Source organism: Narcine bancroftii, chromosome 3 (genome assembly GCF_036971445.1).
Source record: "Narcine bancroftii isolate sNarBan1 chromosome 3, sNarBan1.hap1, whole genome shotgun sequence".
NCBI lineage: Eukaryota > Metazoa > Chordata > Chondrichthyes > Torpediniformes > Narcinidae > Narcine > Narcine bancroftii.
In genome coordinates, this window is record NC_091471.1 from 15,381,692 (window position 1) to 15,391,281 (window position 9,590).

Consider the following 9,590-nt stretch of genomic DNA (forward strand, 5'->3'; position numbering starts at 1 on the left):
TACTGAAGTCCATATAGACAACATCCACTGCGCTACCCTCATCCACATTCCTAGTCACCTCTTCAAAAAATTCAATCAGATTGGTCAAACATGACCTTCCTCCCACAGTGCTACTGATCAGACCCTGTCTATCCAGATGTTTATAAGTACTATCTCTAAGAATTTTCTCCATTAATTTACCTACCACAGATGTCAAACTTACAGGCCGATAGTTGCCAGGCTTCCTCCTTGAACCCTTTTTAAATAACGGAACCACATGCGCAATGCGCCAATCCTCCGGCACTATCCCCATATCTAATGACATTTGGAAAATTACCGCCAGAGCCTCTGCTATTTCCTCCTTCACTTCTCTCAATGTCCTGGGGAAGATCCCGTCTGGTCCCGGAGACTTATCCACCTTTATATTCTTCAAAAGCCCTAAAACTACATCTTTTGTAATCTCTATATTCCCCATATTTACCCAATGGCAACCATACTTAGATTATGTAGGAGTCCAGTTGTAAACCTGACCCTTCAAGATATGCAAGATGTGAAATCCCAGAAAAAAAGAATTATGAAAGAAATTAGAGCTCTGACATTCCAAAAAATTATATTTTATATTGGTTGGTGGGTGGGTGGGGGGGAGAAAAAAGGGGAGAAATTTGTCTTTTTCTTTTGTTTGTAAGCATTTAATATATTTTTGTAATGTATAAAAGTTTAAAGATTGTATGAATGTGCTCTCTTCGGCAGCACATATACTAAAATTGGAATGACACGGAGAAGATTGGCATGGCCCCTGCATAAATTCGTGAAGCGTTCCATATTTTTTTAAAAATAAGAAAGATTGTATGGAAAAAAATGGGAATAAAAATTAAGAAAATGCTCCAGAAGAACTGAGAGGTTAACCTTACAACATCATGGCATTCACTCTTTGTATCTTTCGGGCATTTTCTCCTCTGCTAATTCCTGGTGCAAAATAATTATTCGACAAGCAGTCAATTCCTTAATTCTGTTTACAAAGCTGCCCGCATTGTTTCTGCTTAAACATTTTTTCCAAATAATTGTGAATAAAGTTTTGAGCTAAATAGCCTTACATGTTTGTTTCCATGGTCCCCGTGCAGCGATCTAACCATGCGTTTTTCTCATTATCCCTCTCAGTATCCTGGTATGGTCCAGCAGATTTTGCATTTTTCTATGTTTTTTTTAGTTTTTATATTTTTAAATTTAGACATACAGCACAGTAACAGTCCATGAGTCTGTGGCACCCAATTTCACCCAATTGATGTTTTGAATGGTGCGAGGAAACCGGAGCACCAGAGGAAACCCACGCAGAAACGGGGAGAACATACAAATTCCTTATAGACAGCGTGGGATTCAAACCTTGGTCCCAATCACTGGCGCTGTAACAGAGTTGCGCTAACTGCTACTCAAACCGTCCCACCCTTTTCTTTCATGATTTTTAGTCACCTTTGGTAATTTGTAGCTCTTTCTCTCTGTACCTAAAGCTCTTGTACATTTGATGTATAAACTGGTCCTGTATTATGCAAACTTTTCTCATAGGGCCATCAGGAAGTGGAGGAACAGATGTGTCGACAGATTACGGAAAGTTGTGGGAAACGTTATTTCCCAATATTGACTGAGACATCCTTAATGCCACAGGCTCTGATTAAGGGCATCAAGATAATTTTTTGAAGCTACATGTAACAGAGACACAGTGTCCCCCTGCAGAGTTCCACCACCCAGTCCAATTACTGACGGCTTCATACAGGTTTGAAATGGCCTGTTAAAGAAACCTTAGGAGGTTTATTTTAAAATCCTGTGACCAAGATGTCTGTGTTTGTCAGCAGCCTTGAGGGGTTCCAGACTCTGGGAAAGCAGAGGACAGATGCAGGACACCAGAAAACAGGGAAACCACCCCTGTTTGAGGAGGAGAAGCAGAGAAGATGACTCAAGGGACAGTGACCATGGTGGTGGACCTGTGAGAGGTTCTGAGGCTGAAGAACCCACACAGGCTGTTGGTGACTCATCCCTAGGAACCTCGAGGCGAGGAACCCATGCAGGCCGTGGACTGCTGGTGACTGGCTGAACGGAACCGTGAAGCAAGAGGGTGCTGAGGGCGTTGGGGGCTTCCTGATCATGACAGAGGTTTTGATCTGAGGCTGTAGGAGCACTGGAGGTGAATTTATGGATAATCTGTGATTCTGTACTGGGGAGGGGGGGGTGAGGGGGATCTCACTTTTGTTTCACTCTCGCCGATTGCAAGGGGCGCCGGGCAATTTCTGCTGATGGTGAATCGTTGTCTGCCTTACGGATGACTTAAGAAAATCTTGTGAAATATCACATTTTCTGTTTTAATACATGACAATAAAAATAATCTGAATCTTGAATCTTGAAGCTTGCAATAGTCCAAAGAGGAAGGGAACAAGACTGGCAAACGAGCCCAGCCAGTGATCAGAATTCAGTGGACTAACAGTTTGGATGAATGATCACTCTTCCTTTGGTTTCTCGATAATTATGGACAAGGATAAGGTTGGGCTGTGCTGAAAAGTACTAAATTGAGAAATGGAAACCTATGACATGATTGGACAGGAGCTAGACAGCAGCTGATATCTGGCAAGCCCACAACTTACATGGCAGCTGCTTAAGGGCCAACTAATTAGAGCCCAAGACCAGCATGTTCCAGTGTAAAGGAAGGATTAGAATGGCAATGGTAAGAGAACCTTTGACCTTTTGATGACCAGAGATGTCATGTACAGTCAATTAGAAAAAAAGAGACATATGTAAGGTTCAGGAAGCTACAATCAGACAGGGGCCTGGTGGAATATAAAGATCATAGGAAAGAGTTCAACATAGGAACATAGGAAGTAGGAACAGGAGTAGGCCAAAAATGGTCCATCGAGCCTGCTCCACCATTCAATACGATCATGGCTGATCTAATTTATGACCTAACTCCACCTACCTGCCTTCTCCCCATATCCCCTAATTCCTCTATCATGTAAAAATTTATCTAACCGAATTTTAAATATGTTTAATGAGGCAGCCTCAACCACTTCCCTGGTTAGAGAATTCCAAACATTCACTACTCTCTGGGAAAAAACAATTTTTCCTCATCTCTGTCCTCAATTTATTCCCCCGAATCTTGAGACTGTATCCTCTCGTTTTAGTTTCCCCGGCCAGCTCAAAAAACCTTCCTACATCTATCCTATCCATACCCTTCATAATCCTATATGTTTCTATAAGATCTCCTCTCATTCTTCTGAACTCGAGCGAATACAATCCTAGACGATTTAATCTTTCATCATAAGTCAACCCCTTCATCCCAGGGATCAACCTAGTAAACCTCCTCTGGACCGTCTCCAAAGCCAGTATATCCTTCCTCAAATATGGAGACCAGAACTGGACACAGTACTCCAGGTGCGGTCTCACCAGTACCTTATACAGTTGCAACATTACCTCCCTACTCCTGAATTCAATTCCTCTAGCGATGAAGGCCAACTTTCCATTTGCCTTCTTAATAACCTGCTGCACCTTCAACCTAACTTCTTGCGATTCAACATGGCTTTAGGATGGCCCTAATAGGTCATTGAGTAAATTATTCCAAAAATATTAATACATGTTTATTTTATATTGTTTTATTTCTTTATATATATGATATTATGTGTGCACACAATGGTCAGGAGAAATGCTGTTTCATCTTGCACTATATACAGTCAGATGATAAGATATTGGGAGCAGAAGTAGGCCATTCAACCCATCTACTTATTCCATCATGAGCTGTAATAAACTTGATGATAATAAACTTGAAAAAAATGGTCTTGAAATGTCCTTGCCAAATAGAGAAAATATTAGAACATCGAACCATGATGTTGTGCCAATCTATATAAACCTACTCCATAATCTAATCCTTCTCTACCTCACACTCATGATCCTCTATTTTCCCTGTATCTATGTGCCTGTCATTTCAATGTCCCTCTTGTGCCAGCCTCCACCATCCCTGGCAATGCATTCCAGGCACCCACTATTCTCAGTATAAAAAAACTTAACCCTGATGTCTTTGCTAAATTTTCCACCCGTCACCTTTTACAGATGTCCTCTGGTATTTGCTAAAGGTGCTGGCTGTCCACCCTTTATATGCTGCTCATAATCTAGTATGAGGTAACTTCTCATCCTTCTTCACTCCAAAGAGAAAAGCCCTGGCTCTTAGCCTTATCTCATAAGACACATTCCCAATCCTGGCAACATCCTGGTAAATCTCCCCTGCATCCGCTCCAAAGCTTCCACATGCTTTCTTTACTGAGGTGACCAGAACTGAACACAATATTCCAAAGGTGGTCTAACCAGAGTTTTATAGAGCTGCAAGATTACCTCATGCCTCTTGAACTCAATCCCCTAAATAATAAAGTCCAGCAAATCATAATCCTTCTTAACTATCCTATCAACCTTGAGAGATGTATGCATTTGGACCCATATGTCTCTCTGTGCTTCCACCTGCTGTGAATCCTGCCATTAACCATGTACTCAACCTTCAAGTTCAATCTTCCAAAATATATCACTTCGCACTTATCTGAATTGAATTCCATCTGCCACTTCTCCACCCAACTCTGCATCCTTACCAATATCCTGTTGTAAGCAATGACAATGTTCAACACTATCCATTACACCTCCAACCTTCATATCATCTACAAACTTACTGACCCATCCTTCTATTTATCCTCCAGGTAATTTATAAAAATCGCAAAGAGGAGGGGTCCCAGAACAGATCTCGGTGGAACTCCACTAGTCACTGACCTCTAGGCAGAATATTTCCATCTACCACTCTGCTTTCTGCAGGCAAACCAATTCTGAATCCACACAACCAAGGTTCCATGGATCCCAAGTCTCATGAGTTTCTGAATGAGTTTGATCTTGTCAAATGCCTTTCTAAAATCCCATGCAACACATCAATGCCTTACCTTCATCGATTACTTTTGTCTCTTCCTCAAAAATCTCAATTAGGCTCGTGAGGCATGGCCTGTCCCTCACAAAGCCATGAGGACTATCACTGAGTAGACTGTACTTCTCTAAATGCTCGTAATTCTGTCCCTAAGAGTCCTCTCCAATAGTTTGCCCACCACTGACATAAGACCTACTGGTCTATAATTCCCAGAATTCTTCCTATTACCTTTTTTTAAACAGTAGGACTACATTAGCAAGACTCCAGTCCGCCAGTACCTCCCTGAGGCCAGGTAGGACACAAATATCATTGCCAATATCCCAGCAATCTCTTGCCCTTCTTTCTCTCACAAACTGAGGAATATTTCAACTGGGCCTGGGGACTTATCAATCCAATGCTTTTTTTAAAATTATCTTTTCTTAACCACATATGCCTGTTTTATACTTACCTCACATTGACCAAGGTCCTTCTCTCTAGTATTTATTTAAGACCATCCCTACCTCCTCTGTCTCCAAGCACATATAGTGATACTACCTTTTATTCTTCACATCTGCCATAACACTTTTCTTAATCCTACATGCTAAATTCTTCTGTGCCCCCTTCTAGCTCAAGTCCTTTCTTAAATTCCTTGCTGGCTACCATATAATTTTCTTGTCTTTTGCTTCCTAACCCTTGTGTGTGATTCCTTTTCTTCTTGGACAGCACGGTTAGCATTGCAGTTAATGCAACATTTTTACAGCGCCAGCGACCCAGGTTCGAATCCACCACTGTTTGTAAGAAGTTTGTAAGTTCTGCCCACATATGCTTGGGTTTCTTCTGGGTGCTCCGTTTTCCTCCCACACTTCAAAATGTACTGGGGTTGTAGGTTAATTGGAATATTTGGACGTCAAGGGCTTGTGGGCCCGAAGAACCTAGTTACTGTGCTGTATATGCTAAATTTATCTCGCTGTCTCATCTCTTTTGTCATTCGTCGTTCTCTTATCCTACCATCTTTTCGCTGTGACAGTGGGACAAACCTATCCGTAGCCCTATGCAAGTGGTCCAAAAACATCCTTTTGAGAACAGTTATTTTGGATAATTTTCATGATACATTGTCTTTTTTTCTTCAATGAAAAACTTGCAATGTAGCAATTAAACCCTTGGCTCTCCTTGACTATTTAAAAATTGTCAATCCTCTCAGGAGTTCAAACATAGAACATAGAAATCTGCAGCGCAAAACAGGTCCTTAGGCCTACAGTGTTGTACTGATGTAATAAAAACTACTTTAACAACAGCCTGGAATTTCCCTAATGCATAACCCTCCATTTTTCTCAATTCCATGTTTCTATCTCATGGCATGACATCAGAAACCTTGGAAAATATCCACAGATCTGAGGTGAAAATGTTCTGACCAGCTGCATCACGGTCTGGTATGGGGACATCAATGCATCTGAGCGTAAAGCCCTCCAAAAGGTAGTGGACACAGTCCAGGACATCATGTGTAAAACCCTCCCCACCACTGAGAACATTTCTACAGGAAATGCTGCAGTCAGAGAGCATCAGCAATCATCAAAGTTCCACACCACCCTGCATATGCTCTGTTCACACTTCTACCATCAGGAAAGAGGTGTAGGTGCCACAAGACACATAACAGTAGGTTCAGGAACAGCTGCTCTCCCTCCCCCATCAGACACCTCAACACAAACTATAACAGAGACTCATTTAAGGACTCTTACTTTTGTACTTTATTGATTTTTTTTCTCTATTGCACAGTTTGTTTATTTGTTTGTTTACATGTGAGCATTGAGTGCAGTTTTTTTTGGCACTGCCAGTTAATGGTGATTGTGCCTCGCCTGCAGGATAAAAGAATCACAGGGTTGCGTGTGATGTCATCTGGTCGAGAGGGTCCAGCTGCTCTTCGCAAACCCACGGTACGCCTATATGGCATACCCAACGCACGCAAAAACACAGTATCCACCGGGACCTGGCACTCGCAGGAACATCTTGGTTTCCCCCCCCCCCAACCAGCTGACAGGTATGCCCTCCCCCCAATAGCTCTTCATTTTCTAATTTTCCTATCCTCACCATCCCAGGCAACCAGGCAACCAACACATACGCTCCCATCCTCCCAGATCAAGCAAGTACCCCAGCTGGGCAAACAGACGGATCAGCCAGAGCTGGTGGAGACTGCCATGGACCCCTGGATGGGGACGCGCCAGTCACAACACCAAAGGAGATCGCCGGACAGACTGAACTTATAAGGTCAGCTGACTGCATCGCACAGCACACCCCCGGGACATCCTTTTAAAAGAGGGGTGAATATGGTGAAACCACTATTGTATATGTAAATGACTTGACCTTATATGTTTGGCCCTGCTCTCATTGGCCAGCTCGTGACTCCTTCCCTTTCTCCCCCATAAAGGCTGTCATGCCACAAGCCTGCCCCTAGCTCGAGTCCAGGTCAGGGAGAGCCAGCAACACAAGGAATGCTGCCCATCTCTTGCGAATAAAAGCCTTCCGTTCCAGTAACTTCAGTCTTTGAGTAATTGATCGTGCATCAATTATTACATCAATATATACGGTAACCGTCATTTTGGGCCTGAGCTCTTTGTCAACTTATGCACTGACAATTTTATTGAACCTGCACTTTAAACTTATGACACCTCAGTGCTACTTTTGTGTTTCTTTGGCAATATGCAATAAATGGTTCTTTGAGACAACTGATCAGACACTGAGCTGATTTCCCCCAGAAGATTTTAAATGTAATTGATTTGTGACACATCAATACAATTAGAAAGGTTATCAATGTCTGCCCACATCCAGTTACCTTGAACAATTCAATGCAACCAAGTGACAACTAGACAGTTTCAGAAAATTAACTGGGCTGTGATCGCTTGGAGTTCAAGACCAGATTTCAATTCCCTTCTTGAAGGGCGAATGCACTGATTGGGTTTTGCTCAAAAAAATGTGACAGATTCATGGTCACTGAACACATCGCGAGAAGATAATGGTCCTCTGTAGCCAATTAAATGCAACACACAATAAAACACACCAGACAATGACTTTAAAAAAAACATAATTCTTTACAAATCATTCTTAGTTCCAATGCCTCAAAGATTCACCTCGTGATTTCAACAATCACTTAACTCTTTCATTTCACACTCTTTTAGTTGCTTAACTCTTCAGATTATCATTTCACACTCTTTTAGTTGCTTAACTCTTTAGATTATTCTCACAATTTCCAAAACTCACTTCCTGTATTTCTGGCACAGAGACCACCCCCAGTTGAGAAGGAGAGGCCTGGGAGGTGATCCCGCAAATGAAGGTGACCATGACAGTGGACCAGGGAGGGGCTCAGTGGCCGAAGAATCCACACAGGCTGTGGGCTGTTGGCGACTTGTTGTCAAAGTACTCATACCAGGCTGCGCGCCGCTGGACACTGGTTCAAGGGAACTAGGCATTGGGACCAGGATTTGAGTGGGTGCTGAGGGCTCAAGTGCTGAAGTCTTCCTGACCATATCAGAGGCTTGAGTTGCCAATGGTTTGAACAGGAGTCTGTGCAGTTACAGAGGCTGAGGGAGTGTTCCAAATGAATTCCCAAACACATGGTAACCTCTTTTCCAATGGCACACTGACCCAGGAATTAACTGGGAATTTACTGGGACAGGGTCCAGTGGAAAAGGAACATTGTCCGAATGCTGGCGACAAATGACGTCATTTCATACCAGGGATTAACCACCTGTACCTCTACTCATATCCCTGGCATTTTCTGACACCGACATGCTGATAAAACCAGTGGAAAAGGGACAGCAGAAATTCACCCGTTTCTAGTTGAAGGTAGAACACTCTGATCCCAGGGGATGACTGTGTTCAGTGGAAAAGCAATTAGTGTTCCAGTTAAAGGGGCCCCGTGGAAACAGCCCAAAAAACTATCCCGGAACACTCTGCGGCCAATTAACGGGGATGCCAGTGGAAAAGATGCTGGTTTCTCTGAAGGTACTCTCTTTTGTTTCTCTTTCTCTTACCATTTAGAGCACCAGGCAACTCTTTGTTTGCCTTACAGCAGACAAAAGTTGAAATATATGATGTATATTATATTTTTATATATTGTTATATTACTAAAATAAAAGGATCCTTGAACATTGATCTTGATAGTTGGTTTTGCATGCTATCCAGAAAAGTCAACCCATACCTGTAGCAGGTTCTCAGACAGAAAGTATCCAGATGAGAGAATCTACATCAGGTAACATCCTATTTCAAATTCTCTTCCAGTTGGGCTGTGGTCAGGGGATTCAGGGAGTGGAAAGCAGATCATTGCCTGGAGCTGTGATGAGGAGGGAAAGAAGGAAGGTGAGATTCAGGTCTCCCTAGTTTTGCCTGAATTTTCCCCACTATTTTGACCAAATTTGGGTGGGCAGTTTCTCCCCCCGCCCCCGACCACTCCCCCACCCCCCTCTCCACCCAGGGTTGTATGCCTATGTGCCAATCCATGGTCTAAGCCTTTCCTTCAATACTCCTTGCATTGAAATAGATGGACCTGAGAACATTTCCACCACGTTCAACCTGTTGACTTAAGAATGGAGATGCAATTTTCACACCTTCTTTTCCCTCCTCTTCTCCTCAATCTGCTCTGGCACTCAAAAATATAAAAATGCTGCAGCTTCTGGAAGTCTAAAACAAAAACAGAACATACTTGAAA

At 42.7% G+C, this 9,590-nt stretch overlaps 1 pseudogene; it reads left to right on the forward strand.

Moving 5' to 3' along the window:
- The first annotated feature begins 713 nt into the window (after window positions 1–713).
- LOC138759703 (U6 spliceosomal RNA) lies at window positions 714–807 on the forward strand (annotated as a pseudogene).
- Window positions 808–9,590: the final 8,783 nt, after the last annotated feature.